Source organism: Aulonocara sp. 'chitande type north' Nkhata Bay, linkage group LG13 (assembly GCF_057382095.1).
Source record: "Aulonocara sp. 'chitande type north' Nkhata Bay isolate Kocher_YH1m ecotype deep benthic linkage group LG13, A_spYH_male_GT1.1, whole genome shotgun sequence".
NCBI lineage: Eukaryota > Metazoa > Chordata > Actinopteri > Cichliformes > Cichlidae > Aulonocara > Aulonocara sp. 'chitande type north' Nkhata Bay.
Genome location: NC_141356.1, coordinates 614,394 through 633,317, shown reverse-complemented (window position 1 = coordinate 633,317; position 18,924 = coordinate 614,394). Strand labels below are relative to the sequence as shown.

General features: G+C 41.0%; 1 pseudogene; it reads left to right on the top strand.

The window, feature by feature from the left end:
* Positions 1 to 9,230: 9,230 nt before the first annotated feature.
* On the top strand, positions 9,231 to 11,970 carry LOC147315394 (uncharacterized; annotated as a pseudogene).
* The last annotated feature ends 6,954 nt before the right edge of the window (positions 11,971 to 18,924 follow it).

The window sequence follows — 18,924 nt, the reverse complement described above, 5'->3', positions numbered from 1 at the left end:
GTTTACATACTTTGCAGCCGAGCTGCACAGTGCCCGGGCGACAGCGTATGCTTGAACGCTGAAGCTGTGTCCCTGCTGTGTTTGCTCACTGTAACCGAGCTACTCGCTAGCCAGCAGCCGCACAGCGTGGTCCGACGGCGCATAAGCCTATTTTTCAAGGCAATAAGCTGGGGAAGAGAGACCAACCAAGGGGAAGCAAAGGGCCAGCTAGGGGGAACCAAGCTAAGGAATACCAGGGCATACCGGAAATACCGGGGCTACCAGGGGAATACCGGGGGAGAGGCAGTGCCCACGGAGGATGCCGAAGCACGCTCCTAACGGACGCACATACATACAGCACTCTCAAGGCACTCACACACACACACACACACACACACACACACACACACACACACACACACACACACACAACACAAGTGGAGGTCAAACAATCACTGGTGTCATGTCTGCACAGCCGGGTGTCTTAAAGAAATATCCACAAGCCACGGACAAGGGGGCTCGTAACCCGTACATATGGAATATGTAACGGTGTGGAGAGATAGGCTGTGTCCCAATTCAGCGACCGCACGCTCCGGAGTACGCATTTTGAGACCTATTACGTCACAGCGACACAACGTCGGCTGTCCCAATTCGAAGTGTACTCCAAATGCGTACTCCAAATGTGCCGTCAGTTTCCCCAAATTTCAAGCGTGGTCCGGTGCACGCTTTGTGGTCCCATATATCCCACAATGCATAGCGCGACGCAGCCAGGTCAGTGCGTAATGATGGCATCAGCGGCGGAGGAGGTTGAAACGGCGGCAGAGGACAGCAACACCCTAAAATGTAAGATATGTGTGAAGGAGCGAAACAAATACCAAGATGTAAAAGTCAGTGGAAGTTGAACAGTAAATGTCAAGGTGAATCTTGTGACACCTGTCGGACCCACGTGACCGTAAATGCACAGTCCCACAAATCCGTGAATCATTTACCAGACAGAAGGCAGTGTGAATAGAAGTATCACCACTACACGTGTAATCAATTGTACTAATATGACCCTTCCTGGGCCACAAACAGAAATGTCAACATATACCAGGCAGGAATGTAGCTGTGTACACGCCAAATATCTGTGTCTGCAGCACATCATATATTTGCAAAGGTTATCACACCTGCCATGTCAGAACCCCCTGACCCCAACCTAGGGCCTGAAAAAGTAAATGTGTGGCCTTAGTCAGTGCTGCCCCTGTCCCACAAGAAATTTTTTGCCTGACATTGCAGTTTGCACGAGGCACGAGTGGCAAAAAAGGAGGAGGGATGGGAAGGATGAACTCATTGCTCTAATAAAAGAGGACATGGCACAGCAACGTCAAATGGAGGAACGGAGAGCCGAGAGGATGGACAGGCTGCTAGGTGTCCTTGAGAAGCCAGTGGAGCAGAAAAAGGATTGAGTCATGTTCACAGACAGCTAATGTACATAGTTGCACTTTATTTATGCTGGCACCCCAACATTTGTTTTGTACAAACAAGATGATTTCAGTTATGTAAATAAAACATTCAGAACATCCCAACTGTAACTGCATGTCTGTAACAAACTCCATAACGCAATTTTGGGGGGCCTGACCTATTGCACTTGCCAAACTGTGAAAATAACAACAGTGCAACGTAAAACACAACAGGATTGTTGGTAATGCACTGCCCATTGTGGTCCAGTATGCACAGGTATTATTAACCAGGCCCGACATTTTCCTGAGCAGGGAGTCTTGGGCAATGCTGCTGGATCCGCTGGACCAGGACCAGAGACATGAAGGAGGTGCCACAGGTGAGACCCCTGGTTTGCGTAGCCAGGTACTGAGGGGGGCATCCTACATAGGCATCCCCAGATGTTGCTCAGGCATGCTCATTCCCACTGTCCACCGCATCATCTTCCACTTGGGTCTGCAGAGCCGGTGAAACTGATGGCAACATAGTCAGCAGCATAGAGCAGCAGCTGACTTTTCTCATTAGAAATATCACCTGACAGTTGGTTACTGTCAGGCTGATGATGGAGAACTAACTCTTGCTCATCTCCCCCCCCCCCCCCCCATATGTTCAGCTGGTACTACCACAAAGTTAGGCTATATTTAGCTTCTGTTCTGCTCTACCTTACATCTCCAGCAGTTGTTTCACCTGCCATTACTGGAAGTCCCTAAATGTAATTAACATGACATGTTTTGGTTCCTTTTAGTGTTTTGTTACATGTGTGCTCCTGAGGGCCTTGGTCTTACTGTGCAAAGTTTCCTGAAGTGACAAAATTGATTTAATGGAATTAGTGTCCGTCATCATTGAGCTTAAAGAATGGAAAACAATGCAGGTATATCTCCATCTCTTTTTATAGTGAAATCTAAACACTGAGTTCTTACAAACTGTGTGAAAGTCAAATCTATATATTGTATTGGAGAAAGGACAGGGCTTTGAACTGTCTGTGCTGAGGAAGTACTTCATCTTGAAAATGCCATCAGTCAGTAAACCTGTCAACATAATGGCTCATCAGTGGACAATTATTGTCTGCACATGGGAAACACTTTCCCTTTGAAGACAAGGGCATCGTGAGGTGTCAAGAATGAGCTCATCCTGTGATCGAGTGTAGGAATTTTCTCCTGTCAGTGAACGGTCCAGGAAAAAGTGACAACTCTGAAAGACCTTTGGCCTTTTACTCCTTCAAATGTTACAGATTTCCACCCTATAAATATAAATGTGGGGAAGTCTCATGCTTTTGCAGTAAGTTACTCTATAGGAGAAGACTGACTGTGCAGCTGCCAGCTGGGCCTGCTGGAATAACAGCAGAGAGCATTTGTGAGATAAACGAGGAGATGCTATCATCTCTCAGAATGGTAGAAGACATATGAGGCCATTCTTGCTCTTTGTTGATTGGGACACATGTCCAAAGCAAGGATATAGTGTCATTAACATGGACATTTGTCCCTACCATCCATGGGGGATGCCCGTTTACATTAACCCATCCACCACACACAAAAATCAGTCCAATCTCCATTCTTTCTTTCCTGTCCTGTTTCTTACATCTTCCTCTTTCTCCATCACTGAGTAGTTGGGAGTAAAATATAAGCTGGCAGAAAATTAAAGACGCCTAAAATTCTACTTAAGTATTTGTACTTTGTTACTTCTCACCTCTGGAAATATGCGTGCACACACAAAATTGTTTGGTCCAAAGTATATTTAGGAAGTATATTTTGGTCAGTGGTGATAGGCATAAAGGATTTGCAGGAGGAGGACCCAAATGCAGGCTTTTGAGGCAACAGAATAAACTATTAACATGCCTTTATTTTACGATTTGGACTAAGTCAAAGTCCACAAATTAGAGGAAGTGAACACAGCTGAGGAAAATAATGTACAGGTGAAGAGAATCTGGGTATAGCAAGACAAGAAGGAACTGAATAATCAATACAAAGCACAGGAGACAAAAGACTACCAAAATAAAGCAGGAAGTAACAAACAGGAAACAGATATGAGGACTTCACAAGAAACAGAAGGACACTGGGGAGGCTATACTAAACTGAAACACTACAAAAGTAACCCGAGCTAAAGTACAAAAAGCAAAACAATGACCTACAATATAAAACTCAAAGAAGCAAAAACTCTACAAGGCCTGAATTTTAAGATGCAGGTCAGACACCCAGCACCATGAAAATAACAGCGGCCCCTGCAAGCAGTTCAACCATAGATTGCAGGTTATTGTTGGGATTACATCGTGGTTTGAATTCAATACACCTGTTTGCCTGTCAGTGAAATATTACGTTATCTACTGTGATACTCTGTGCTTTCAAATGTGACACTGAAGGGCAGCGACCAAGTCTCATTATGTGACAAATAAGGAGAGAGTGGTCTCCAAAGACGACTAAACTGATCACTATTTTATAGTTTCATAATTCCCAGTCTATGATCATGTCCCCTGAAGCACCAGTGGTTGGCTAGCATGATGGTGTAGTTGTTAGAATTGTTGCCTCAAAGCCTAGCATGTGTTTAGGGCTGAAATTAGCATTCATGGGTAATGAAGCCATGGGTGTGATGTTGTTCAAAGACCTGAAATCAGCTAAATTTGAATTCACACTTACCTACTGAGCAATTTTGTCTTGATTAGACTTCCAGTCAAGGGAAAAGTGATGGTGCACTGTCAACATCAAAGCTAAAATTTTGTTTCATTTGGTTTAAAAGTTACATTTAAGGGGACACCTACATAACACCTACGATTAAGATCCCTGACTTTGGACCTGGCAGACTTGGGTCTGCTTTATATGATAAGTATTTTTCTTATAACATAGTTTCCTGGTTGTTTTCTTTATATTTATATTCTGTGGTTTTAGTTTCTCATCTAATTCTGTTCATGGTAACGGTCGGATGTATATTTAATTCCTTAAGTTCTTGTATATTCCTGCATCCTTGTTCATTTTCATCTCTGTGGTACGTTACTTCCCATTTCATTCGTGGCAGTCTTTGTTTCTTGTGCTTGATGTTTAGTTTTAATTCCTTTCAAGTCCTTGTGCCATGTTTTCCGACTCTTTCCTCGTGTTTTTAGACTTTGTTTATTTTTGCCTGACAGGATTCTGATGTCTCCTGCATTTCAGTCCACCCTGCAGCCTACAGCCGATCTATGACACGTACATGTTGCAAACACTTGAACTTTTGTTTTTATTTGCGAAATGGTTGTTATCAGACAGTGACACAACTCTGAGCATAGGAGAACATAGATTTCCAGATGGCAATATAAAAAAGCACATTTATGGGTTCATATATGTGCAGTTGTGTAGTGATTAGCAACACTGCCTCACAGCAGGACAGATCGGAGTTTGAATCGATTGTTTTATGAGGTGTTTGCAGAGGTGCAATCCCAATCTCAACATTTTTAGACATCTGGCAAAGTCTTCTTTCACTTCTCTTCAGGGTTTTTAAGCATGTTTTTACTGAGTGGGTTCTCTCTCTCTTTTCTTTCTATTATCAGAATATATTTAAAGAGGGTAAAAATGCTCAAAGGTCTTAGAAATAAAAATGATCTAACTCGTGGTGTGTTTAACGATCAGTTTGAGACGGAGATGCTATCAGGTAAGGAGCAATATTTAAAGACAGAAATACATACACTATTAAAGCCTTGAATTTCACTTAGCAAAATATGAGTTCAGTTTGAATCAACTGAATTATTTCTAGTTTCACAGCCAATTTAAATCAGTATTTCTGAGCGCTGAGCAGCACTTGGCATTTTAGATGACTCACATCTACCAATTCAGTTTTATTTTCACAGAGGAGTAGGAACATTAAAACTAATCTGAGAGTCAGACTAAGAATGTGAGACAGTGCAGTGCAGAGACAGACATAGAAAGAGGTCAGGGGTCCTTTTGTTTTCTGTTCCAGTACGGGGAAAAACAGGCACTCCAAGACCTCGAACTATGCAGCGCCAGCTCCCACTCACCCGCTCTTATCCACAGGATCAAAAGTGGCAGAGTCACCACTGTGACAACACCCTCATCTCCTCCATTCCAGACCCAGGAATGGCACCAATGCTGTCACTTGAGCCTCTCTGCTCAGCAGCATATTTCAGAAGGACATCATCATCCCTTATCAAAAATATCTGCGCAGAATGGTCCATCTGGAATAACTCAGCCTGGGATTTCTTTACAGCTTTTCCATTGGGACAAGTCCAGTATTCCACAGGACAATCTACATTTTAAGTGGCGTGATTAAGAAAGTATGAGTCATTTTGTTATGTGTAGTAAGTAATATCAAGATACAGACCTGAAAACACTGGATGTGCTGTGTGGAGGTCAGAGATGGCATCATGTGCTGGTGTGAAAAAGTGCCCCACTTCCTGATTTTGTCACACTTAAATGTTTCAGATCAAACAAATTAAAATGTTAGACAAAGATAAGATGAGGTTGTATGTGAGTTTCACCTTGCATCCTTCCCTCACTGTGCTCACCCCACAGCACACTCTGATGGACATCTCCCCCAGGACTCACTGGCTCCCCGTTACATCACTTCCTGTGTGTTCCCCTCGTGTAACATTCTCCGTCCCCTGCCTTCAAAGTTTCTCAGGACTCTGTGAATGTTATCATGCTGAGCTCTGAGTTCTGTTTTGTAAATAATGTTTATATAATGCATGTTTATGAGTGGTTGCACAATAGCATGTTTAAAGAAAGTGAGAACTGCACGTGAACTAAGAGATGTGTTGACCACAGTTAAAATACGACAGCCAACAGTGATAAAAACAGGATTAAATAAGATAAATAGGGGAACATAATAATTACACTCATCACAAAGAGCAGGACATAAAGGGGATATTAAGAGGTCAATAACAACAGGTTCTCTGCATAAGGTTACAAGTTTTTTCAATAAGATCTCACACATTATATTGCTTAATGTAACTACAGATATTGATCTGTAGTCAGAAGATCAATAAGAGAAATAAAAACCATACAAGGAACTTGAGACCTGGGTGGTGATACAAAAACTCAGGATTTGTCTTCTTTACAGCTCTTTGATACTAAACATTATGTTCAAAGAATTTCAGGAAACTCCGGAGAGGATCTTGGAGTGCCTCCTCTTTTCATTTTCACTGCGCTTGTCTGCAGATACGTCAGAGAATGAATATTCTCGTTCAGCCGAGGCTCACAATGTGCCCTCTTTCTCAAAGAGGAGCAAGAGCAATTCAATCAACTATCTCCCAGGAAGTATGGTCAAAAACTCCTCTACACTGTATTCATAGCTCAATTTCAATTCAGGTCAATTCAGTTTTATTTATACAGCACAAAATCACAACAACAGTCACCTCAAGGTGCTTTATACTGCAGAGTAGACCCTACAATAATGTATGCAGAGAAACACCCAAGAATCATATGAACGAGCACTTTGGCGACAGTGGGAAGGAAGAACTCCCTTTTAACAGGAAGAAACCTGGAAGGATCACCCGATCCAGCCCTAACTATATGCTTTAGCAAAAAGGAAAGTTTGAAGCCTAATCTTGAAAGTAGAGATAGTGTCTGTCTCCTGAATCCAAACTGGAAGCTGGTTCCACAGAAGAGGGGCCTGAAAACTGAAGGCTCTCCCTCCCATTCTACTTTTAAATACTCTAGGAACAACAAGTAGGCCTGCAGAGCGAGAGCGAAGTGCTCTAATAGGGTGATATGGTACTACAAGGTCATTAAGATAAGATGGGGCCTGATTATTTAAGACCTTGTATGTGAGGAGCAGGATTTTGAATTCTGGATTTAACAGGAAGCCAAAACAGGAGAAATAGATAAATTCCATCAGCAGTGCTCGGTAACCATTCTGTGTTGATGTAAACACACAGTCCACCGACATGTGCTTTTCCGAATATGCCTTCTATCCACTGAGTAAATGTGAGCAGTGAACGACTCTACTTCATGGATTTTGATTTTGACCCAGATGTAATCAGCGTATTTGCACCAGTGACTGTAGCTTTAAAGAGCCAAGTGTTCTTCAGTTGCCCAAAGGATAAGAGTTTGTTGTTTCTGGATGACAGGTTTGAGGGAACAATGAGGTGCTAATTTGTTTGTTTTCACCCACATATAGGAAACACATCATTGGATTAAAAAGGAGCTTAAATTTCAGGGATGTGTTTTTGTAGTAACCCACAGGAACTTTTTATGTTATTTGAATTTCTTTTCAAAAATGGGGAATAACATCAATTTGTGTTCATCATGAAAAACATAAATGTTAAAGTTTCATACTTCAAAGTTTTACTAGTTGAAATGTTAACTAAGCATCTCTAATCAGTTCATATTGTTGGAACTGTGTTTATTCTGACAGAGTTCTGATGACGTGTCAAAGCCGGGTCTATGTTGTACAACATGTCTGCTGGAGGGGATCTCGTTTTAGTCATAATTTAAGAGATTTAATATGAAGTGTTTTTAACCTTTACACCAGTCATCTGTTTTAGAACATGTATCGAGGAATAACTTATTTGCATCGGAGTGTGTTCGATGCAATAGTTGACCAGAATAAAATACACAGAAGGCTGGCATCTAAGTTCTGTAGTGTTTATCAAGAGTCATGTTTTCTCTTCCTCAAACACAAATAAAATGCAGGTTAATATCTAACAGTGTTTGTTTATCGATAAATAATCCTGAACTTTTACATTTACTAGTTTACAAGAAACTGTTCAAGGGTGTGTAGCAGCTGTACAGCATGTTTAGTCATATTGAAAACACTGGTAACAAGAATTCATGAACGAATGTATAAATCAGCAGTTTAATCTGAAAACAGAAATCAAACAGGATCAAATGCATTTCTTTCTATTCTTTTATTTTCTAAACATTTTGAGTATTTAAATATTTACAAAGTTTTCATTTCACCTAATAAACAGGTTTAAAATGTTTTCTTTAGCTGGAAAAAAACGCCTGTTGTTTGCATAAATATGTCAGTCAAAACATTAAAAAAGAAAAACAATACTACTTTTATAAAGCTATCTGTAGTAAAAAAAATTAATAATTAACATCCCCAAATCAACCAGTTTTTAACATCAGATAAAAACAATGAATTCTTTCTTTGTTTAAAACTAAAGAATAAAAATAAGCCGTGTCTGTCCCAGAAACTGGATTGTAGTGCTGTCACTGCAACTAAAGATCTCAGCTAAGGATGGAAAGGTAACAGTGCAGGAACCGTAGTCACGGGTGGGCGTGGGGCAGTTCATGTCAAGGACCTGGTTCAACTTTGATCGTTCACTTGAGAACATTGATTTGGTTAAACATATTCATTTGCTACAATCTTGAACACAAAATCAAAACAAATAATAAAAATCATTTTTGTTAGCAAAATTTCCCAAAGCAGGTTTATAAGTCATTCTGTATTATAGGAAAAGATATTCATTGGGTTCATCTGCTGTGCTTGGTTGAAGTAAGAGGTTCTCTGACGTGATAAGGCAACACAAGGTGAGAATGGGTTCATCACAGGTATAAGGTCCTCTCTGCTGGCATCCACTGCCTCCCGAGGAACTGTTTCAGAGGATCCTGTCCTCTAAAACCATGAGGGATGGTGTACGTGGGAATCACGCATCCACTTGGAGCAACTGCATCTCTGCTTCTGCGTATTCTGTTGGTGTTCCACAAATGTGCAGCTTGCTGCAGCTCTTCCTGTAAATGTTAACAGTTATAAAAATCTCACATCAGTAAAAGAACAGATTTCTTTTGGTTCAACGTGTTACCCACGTGAGTGGGTAACACGTTGAGAGGAAGGAGTGAGAGGAAGGACGCTAGCATCAACTAGCTAGCCGGTCGTCACGGCAAAGCTACAAGAGCGTCTCTCAGCATGGGCCCGAAAAAAGTTCTGTCAGCCGAGGAAGGAGACGATATTAAGAAGTCGCTGGAGTTTATGACAGAGGAGATTTCTACTGTCAAACTGCAGCAGAAAGCCATCCTGGACCTGGTCGAGGAAGTTAAGGCTCTCCGCATCCAGAACGCCGAGAAGGATCGGCGGCTGGCGTACCTGGAGAACAGAGTGGTGGATTTGGAGCAGGACACCCGGATGAACGATGTTATCATCACGGGGCTTCGCATCAAACCCCGGTCATACGCCCGGGCGGTCGCCACTGACAATGTAGGAGGGCCAGGAGAGGAAGATGTCAACTCCACGGAGCATCAAGTGGTTACCTTTCTACGGTCCAAAGGTGTGGAAGTGGATTATAACAACATTGAGGCTTGCCACCCTCTACCCCGAAAAAATGACAGTGACAAACCAGCCATCATTGTGAGATTTGCAAACAGAAAACAGCACTGTTAAAACAAGGAAAGAAACTGAAAGGATCCGATGTCTTCATGAACGAACATCTGATAAAAAGAAATGCGGACATTGCCAGGAAAGCACGTTACTTGAAGAAACAGGGAAAAATTCAAAATACATGGACCACCAACTGCGAAGTATTCATTAAACTCAATGGAACACCGGAACAAGCCAAAGTGTTGGTCATCAGAAATATGGAAGAGCTGGACAAATACTGAGGTCAACTTACTCTGGAGGTATGAATACACATGTGACGTGACACACAACACAACACATGGCACAGTCCAAAAGAACTTCATCTGCATCCGGCAACAATATCAACATGACTCATTGGAATTCTCTTTATGATAATCTGGAACTGAGAACATTTCGATACACAGACCATAATGTTCTAGACTTAGAAAAGGATATAGACCCGGAAAATAATTTCTTCTACAACATCAGCTGTAACTGCTGCTACTTCACTGATGAACAGTTTAAGCACACCATCAACACGGAAAATAAATTATCAATAATCCATTTTAATAGCAGAAGTCTGTATGCCAACTTCAACAATATAAAGGAATATCTCAATGAGTTGGCAAATCCATTTGGAATTATTGCCATTTCTGAAACATGGATCAATGCGGAGAAAGGAATGGACTTTGGACTGGAGGGATATGAAGTGAATTTTGTAAATAGAAGGAACAAGAGTGGAGGGGGAGTAGCTGTGTATGTGGATAAAAACCTAAACTACAAGGTGGTAGAAAGTATGACAACTGTAATTGATAATTTACTAGAATGTATAACAATTGAAATTTATAAGGAAAAAGAAAAAAATGTAATAATTAGCTGTATATATAGAACACCTGGCTCTAGTATTCAAGTATTTAATGACTTCATAGAGGAAATATTCTCTAAAACAAATCAAAAAGTTATGTTTATCTGTGGTGATTTTAATATTGACCTGTTGAATCCAAAAAAGCATAAAATGACCGACGAATTCCTAAACACTATGTACAGTTTGAGTTTACATCCTAAAATAACCAGGCCTAGCAGAATTACACCACATTGTGCCACCTTACTTGACAATATTTTCACTAACAATATGGAAAACAACATTGTGAGCGGAATATTAATTAATGACATCAGTGATCACCTACCAGTTTTTGCAGTTTATGACACTAATTATAAGAAAAATCAGCATGAAGAACAACTGAGATACAGACGTGTAAGGACAGAAGAAACGATGACTGCATTTAAGAACGATCTATTAAATCAGGACTGGGACAAGGTGTACAAAGAAGCTGATATTGATATTGCATATGGCATATTTTTAAGAATATTCATGGAGTTGTACGATAAAAACTGTCCAACAATAAAATACAACAGAAAGCACAAATATTCAGATAGACCATGGCTCACTAAGGGTTTACAAAATGCATGTAAAAAGAAAAATACACTCTATAGGGAATACCTAAAACAAAGAACAAAAGAAGCTGAAAATAAATATAAAAAATACAAAAATAAGTTGACCAATATTATACGTGTATGTAGAAAGGAGTATTATAGTAAAATATTGAACAACAATAAACATAATATGAAAGGAATATGGGATGTTTTAAACGGTATCATTAAAAATAATTCTGGACAACAAAGTTATCCACAATACTTTATCGATAATGGCAATATTATGGAAAACACTGCTGATAAGGTCAACAGCTTTAATCATTATTTTGTAAATATTGGACCAAAACTGGCAGAACAAATTCCTGAGTCACTGCCATCAGTAGAATGTAGTGAAAACCTGATTGATAGGAACCCTAACTCAATGTTCCTCACATCAGTGGAGGAAAAAGAAATAATTGACATTGTACACATGTGTAAATATAAAACATCCACTGATTGTAATGATATTGACATGAAAATCGTCAAGAAGGTCATTGAAGGAATTGTAGGACCTCTAACATATATTTGCAACTTATCATTTCAGACGGGAAAAGTGCCAAACAAAATGAAAATAGCTAAAGTTGTGCCGCTGTATAAAACCGGGGATAGACGCCACTTCACAAATTACAGGCCTGTTTCTTTACTACCACAATTCTCCAAAATCCTAGAAAACCTGTTTAATAAACGATTAGACAAATTCTTAGATAAATATAAATTACTCTCTGACAGTCAATATGGATTCAGATCAAAAAGATCAACATCTCTGGCATTAATCGAATCAATTGAGGAGATTACGAATGCTATAGATCAGAAACAGTATGCAGCTGGAGTATTTCTGGATCTCAAGGAAGCATTCGACACAATCAATCATCACATATTAATTAATAAACTGGAACGGTATGGGATTAGGGGGGTTGTACTGCAATGGGTGAAAAATTATTTAAGTGACCGGAAACAATTTGTGAAGCTGGGTGTCCATTCCTCATCATGCTTGGACATTGCTTGTGGTGTTCCACAAGGCTCTGTACTGGGTCCAAAATTATTTATTATTTATATAAATGATATTTGTAAGGCATCTGATATATTAAAATTAGTATTATTTGCAGATGACACAAATATTTTTTGTTCTGGGGGGAATCTAAAGGAGCTGCTGGATACAATTACTTCAGAAATGTGCAAAATTAAAAAATGGTTTAACAGGAACAAACTATCGCTAAATCTAAGTAAAACTAAAATTATCTTATTTGGGAATTCCCTTAGAAATGCACAAGTGCAGATTCATGTAGATGGTGTGGAAATTGAAAGAGTACTTGAACATAAGTTTCTTGGTGTGATTATAGATGATAAATTAAACTGGAAGTCTCATATAAATCATATACATAACAAAATTTCAAGAAGTGTCTCAATCTTGAGTAAAGTAAAACACATTCTGGACCACAAATCACTCCACATTCTCTATTGTTCCCTGATTGCACCGTATTTGAATTACTGTGCAGAGGTTTGGGGCAATACTTACAAATGTTCGCTATCATCAATCTTTATATTACAAAAAAGGGCCATAAGGATAATCCATAAAACTGGTTACAGAGATCATACAAATCCACTATTCTTAAAATCAAAAATTCTAAAATTCACAGATCTGGTTCATTTTCTCACAGCACAAATTATATATAAAGCAATAAATAACCTGCTTCCTGACAATATTCTAAAAATGTTTTCTAAAAGGGAACGGGGATACAATTTGAGGGGGGAATTAAATTTAAAACATCCTCGTATCCGTACAACATTAAAAAGTTTTTGCATCTCTGTGTGTAGAGTGAAGCTGTGGAACAGACTAAGTAAAGATATGAAGCAATGTCCAAGCATGGCGCAGTTTAAAAAGCGGTTTAAGGATATGGTTTTTACAGGGTACAGGGAAAAGGTAGAGATTTGATAGGGTGTTCTTGTCTAATATTTTCATGTGTGTGCGCATGCACGGGTTTGTTGGTATGGGTATATATATATATATATATATATATATATATATATATATATATATATATATATATATATATATATATATAATTGTAGGCTGTGCTTGTCAGCGCACACTCTCAACTGTGCCTCTGTAGGAGGTGGTGATAACATCTGGACTCAGATGCAACCTTTTCAGCCTCCAAAAAAGTGCAGGCAGTGGTTTACTTGGTGTGCAGGGACCAGGACAGATTGTTCATCACATGAACTCCCAGGAATGTGCTGCACGCTCTCTACTGTGCTGGTGTTGATCTAGAGTGGTGTGACTGTGAGCTGTTTTTCCTGAAGTCGATCAGTAACTCCTTGTTTTTATCCTAAATCAGGACCAAGTTGTTGTTGCTGTACCCTGACGTAAAACGTCACGTGAAACGTGAAACGCTCCACCTCCTCCCTGTAGGAGTCTCCCCATTGTTGTATCGTCTGCATACTTAATGATGTGATTTGTACCAAACTTTGCACAGCAGTCATGTGTCATTAGGGTGTATAACAGCAGTCTCAGGACACACCCCTGAGGAGAACCAGTGCTTAGATGGTAGATGTGTTGTTTCCCACCCGCACAAACTGAAGCCTGTTTGTCAGAAAATCGAGTACCAGTTTTGAACGGGTGTTTTTTTTACCAGATGCTGGATGATTATGGTGTTAAATGCTGAGCTGAATTCTGCAAACAGCATCCGGACACGAGTTCTTTTCCTCTGGGTGACTCAGGCTCAGGTGCAGTCGATATAGCATCCTCAGTTCGTTTGATATGCAAATTGAAGAGGGTCAAGTGAGAGTGGCAGAGTGAGGTGATGTTATTCTTAATCAGTCTCTCGAAGCACTTCATTTTCAAGGATGTAAGTGCTACAGGCCAACAGTCATTTAAGCAGGTGACTGAGGGTTTCTTTGGCACCGCTGAAGGCTGCAGTTTTGTAGCAGAATGGCACAGCAGCTTGACACGAGGAGATGCTGAATATCTCCCTGAAGATGTGAGTGAGTTCTTGTGCACATCCCTTTAACAGACGACTCGGTATATTATTGGGACCTGCAGCTTTCGTCTTGAGGTTAAAGCTCAGCACCTGCTCATCATGATGTGGGGTTATGCTTTTGCTTTGACAGATGGACATCATATGATGCAGAACAGCAAATGTTCTCCAAAAGATCTCCCCCAAAGTTCACATCAGTAGTTCAGATTGTGAAAAGATGTAATGCTCCAGTCATATTTACTTGTCCAAGGTATATCAACTGCTAGAACAAACTTTATATTGTAAGGTCGACCTACAAAAATACATACAGAGGAAAAACCCAACAATCATATGACCCCCTATGAGCAGCACTTTGGCGACAGTGGGAAGGAAAAACTCCCTTTTAACAACAAGAAACCTCCGACAGAACCAGGCTCAGGGAGGGGCGGGGCCATCTGCTGTGATTGGTTGCGGTGAGAGAAGGAAGACAGGATAAAGACATGCTGTGGAAGAGAGACAGAGGTTAATAACAGATATGATTCAATGCAGAGAGGTCTGTTAACACATCAGCAGTAGTGTTACAACAAGATCAGCCTCGAGGTGAACCAACAGCTCAAGCTCATGTCAATATTCACAGTAGTTCACTGGTTTAGTGTTAGTAAGACCCTAAGGGCCTTCATCAGGAAGTCAATGGGGATGTGGCCTACAACACTAGAGACCAACTACAAGCTAATTTCACAAGCAATCATCAGGCACCTCCTGTATGACATCAAGCTGTGTGCCAGGAGTGAACGAGACATCGATTCACTGATCCACACCACCAGGATCTACAGCACAGGTGTTGACGTCCAGGCCTCGGGGGCTGGTGTCCTGCAGGTTTTAGATGTGTCCTTGATCCAACACAGCTGATTTAAATGGCTAAATGATCTCAGCGTGTCTTGAAGTTCTCCAGAGGCCTGGGAATGAAGTCATCATGTGATTCAGGTGTGTTGACCCAGGGTGATATCTAAAACCTGCAGGACACCAGCCCTTGAGGCCTGGAATTCGACACCCCTTATTTACAGTGATGACTTCAGACTGGAGAAGTGCAGTGGCATGGTAACTGAGGGAAACTAACTGCTAACTGAGCGGGTCGGCAACATTGCAGACAGGGCTGGACTGGGACAAAAAATCAATCCGGGCATTTTGACTAGAGACCAGGTCTTAAAGCCATAAAGCCTTTGAATGAAAACGCTGTTGTGACAGTGATGTACAGTCTTGTTGGTATATGTATGATTTCTATACATTTTACGTCAGATAAAAACTTTGGTTGTAAGATTCAGATAATTATATAATAAAAGTGAGACATTTTAAATGAGAATAAGAAAGAAAAGTATTTCTTTGGGCCCCCCTCTCCCTGTTAATTCAGTAAGGACATCTCCTGGTTTCATCTTCATGTTTCCCTCTCACCACATATCCAAACCGACATCATGACCAGCAGCTAAACAGAAGGAAGGAGGCTGAGAACTAGTGAATCCGAACCACCATCCAGGATAAGACAACAAACAACAGGACATCTGGAAGATGGCCACAACTGACCATGTGTTCAGTGAAAACTTCAGGACCTAATAGATCCCATCTACCAGAGCCTAATCCGACTCGTGATGACCACACAGGCACTATTTAATAATGTTCTGCTGCAGCGAACAAAAAAAATACATTTACTCTTTAAAAAACTGATTTGTACATCACTCATAACAGGCATGTTATTGTGATTGTCATTATTTCTGAACAGGAGAGAGAAAGCCTGTCCCAGCTAATTGGTACTATGCACACTGTGTTGAAAACTGTCATATTAGATCTTTCCTCTCTTGACTGTTAGTAAATGGACTTACTGCACATTACATCGATACATAGATATCGACCCTGATTGAATATAATCACTGAGGGGTTTAATTTGTCAAAACTGCAGTCTCTACATAAAGACACATTTTTATAACTTAATGTGCTTTTGAAGCTCTGTCACCTTCCAGCAGACCTGCTGCTCCAAAACAATGAGATAAATAAGAGTGGGCGAGTCTTTGCCAGATAATGCAATGAGACTGTCGGGGTTTTTCTCTGTGAACAGTGTTTGGATTTGGACCTGGGTTAATCCCTTGTGAAAACAGCCCTGCATGCACTCTGCTCTCCTGGGCTCCTGGATAAATATCGCCCAATTAGAGGTGCCTGGGACTGGTTTTATACCAGGCTAGTCTGCAGTCAGTGTGTGTGTGTGTGTGTGTGTGTGTGTGTGTCTGCGCACACATAAGGCATTTTCCAATCATCATTGCAAAGATAACCTCATAGTTTTACTTCATAAACCTAAGAATGGATATTCAGTGATATACGTCACAGACATGTAAGTTTCTTTGTATATAGACAAATATAGCATCATTATTAAGTAGCATTTCAGGTTCTAAAAAGGCATATTTATATTTGACTTAATATTTATCATTTTGATCCTCTGCAGTTTTCTACAGAAGCATTTTTTCACTGATAAACGCGACGACACAATAAAGCTATTTTAATAGGAAACTGTGGGCTTAGAGTGAAGAGCTACAGCCTTTGGAGAGAATCAGTAAAATATGTTATTGTTTCTCATTAAATATAGCTATTGTACAAATGTAGATTAATTCTACTGTTGTGTCAATGTTGTTAGTTTCTTTTTGTGTGACTTTCTTTACAGCAGTATTTTGGAATAAAAAGTGACATAAGCCCAATGGTTTATCACAACAACAAGAAGAAGAATCATCATGTTATGTTCAACATATCTACTGATTACAGGAGATTGCATCGAACATGAACAGAAGAAGAAGAATAAAGTGAAAGTGAGGAGAGCCCGTGCCGTAAACTGACAATGTGTCTGCAACACAAACTCACAACATCTCTTCAAACTGTGTGCATGGCATGCATATTGGAGTCCATGATCAGGATAGTGGGGGGAGTTTTAAGGCAAACAGGAAATTACATGCAAGACAGCACAAGCTGGAGGGGCTGGAGAAGAGAACAGAAAAGCTAGATCGGTCGGCTCGGCACTGCAAAGGCTTACTGTAGGAATGTTAATCCTCCTAATGTATTACAGTTGGAGGAAGAACAGGACCACAGGCTGACCCGTGGCCTCGGGGCACAAAGGGGGAGGAGACGCAGGAGAGGAGACACAATACAAGGTCAGAAGAGAGAAGACAAACTGTAGGCAGATGTGATGAAAGATAAAAGGAAGTGTGGTAACGTATTGTCTGTTTGTGTGTTTTCAAACTTTCCACCACCTGGCATATGAACATAGGTTTTCTGAAAGCCCTAAATCATTCCTGTCCTATTAATACGAGATGTGCCAGCTCCTGCTTCACTGAGCCTCCATCACAAATTTGCCTGAGCTCTCCTCCAAGTTCAGCTTCGACCTCAACCATGGTGCGGTACACACCCATTTCTGTCTCCAGCATGACACAACGCTGGCTTCAGCTATAATACATGCATTGTGAAAAGTGATGTGAAGAACAATCTCCATAGTTTTATATGAAGACTGAAACATGTAGCTCGACTCTGTGTACACACCAGTTATCTGTCGTGGTCTGTGTGCTGCCATCCATCAGGGCGTGGTTTCCATTTCTCACCTGCTGTGACCACCTGCAAGCCTTCAAACAGCAATCAGCCATCCAGTGTTTAAGACTTCCACTCTCTGCCAGACCGTCTACTACCCTTGGTGGTAACTTGGCTCATGTACTCTTGAATTTGGGAGCGGTCTCTGTGCTACCTTTGTGTCTTCCTGTGCTCTCTGCATCCTTACCTGCCGTCGCTGGATTTTCCCTCACGGCTCACCTGAATAGCCTCCGCTGGCTCTCTTCTCTGCCTGCCCTCCTGCCCGTCTCTCACAAGGTTGGACTGTCTACCTCTCACACACTCCTCCCCCAAGGCCTCACTTCTCTCAACCTGAGAAGCACCTTCTCCATTCTTCTCTGTCACCAGGCTGTTATTCTCTGTCCCTCCACTAACCGCTCTCTTCCTCTGTTTCCAGTGATGCCTGAGACTCTCACCTCAGCCCACTACCCCAGTTCACCCCCTGGACAAATAAAAGGTTGTTCACTTAATTAATTTGTTGTTCATTGGGTCTGCTTTTGGGTCCTTCCCACGTATCGGACTGTACAGTGACAGTACAGTCAGGACCGCTATTTCAAAGCAGGGCATCATAATCACATGAGCAGTCCCTGCGATTGTTAGTACAGCATTATAAATCCATTAATGACTAACTGGCGCAGATTCTCTCAGGACATCCGTTCTGGGACCGTTGAAGGTCCTACTCGGCTGTCTCCCCCCACAGATCACACTTGCTCAGCCAGTCCTACGCCTCCTTCAAGCATGATCCAAGACACTGTTTCAGCAGCACCCGAGTCTTTTCCCGGTGATTTGTGTTGCTCTGGTGGCTTTTTATTACAAAGCTCATTGGTGTTCAGCATGAACAAACTGGAGTCTATTAGATAGATATGATACAAACCACTGCAGTGCAGTACCTGTAATACCTACAGCATGTTCTAATCGCTCTAATAGGATATTATGGTCGACAGTATCGAACGCTGCACTAAGGTCTAGCAGGACAAGCACAGAGATGAGTCCACTGTCAGAGGCCATAAGAAGATCATTTGTAACCTTCACTAAAGCTGTTTCTGTGCTGTGATGAGCTCTGAAACCTGACTGAAACTCTTCAAATAAGCCATTCCTCTATCACCCTATTAGAGCACTTCGCTCTCGCTCTGCACACACACCTTTTTGA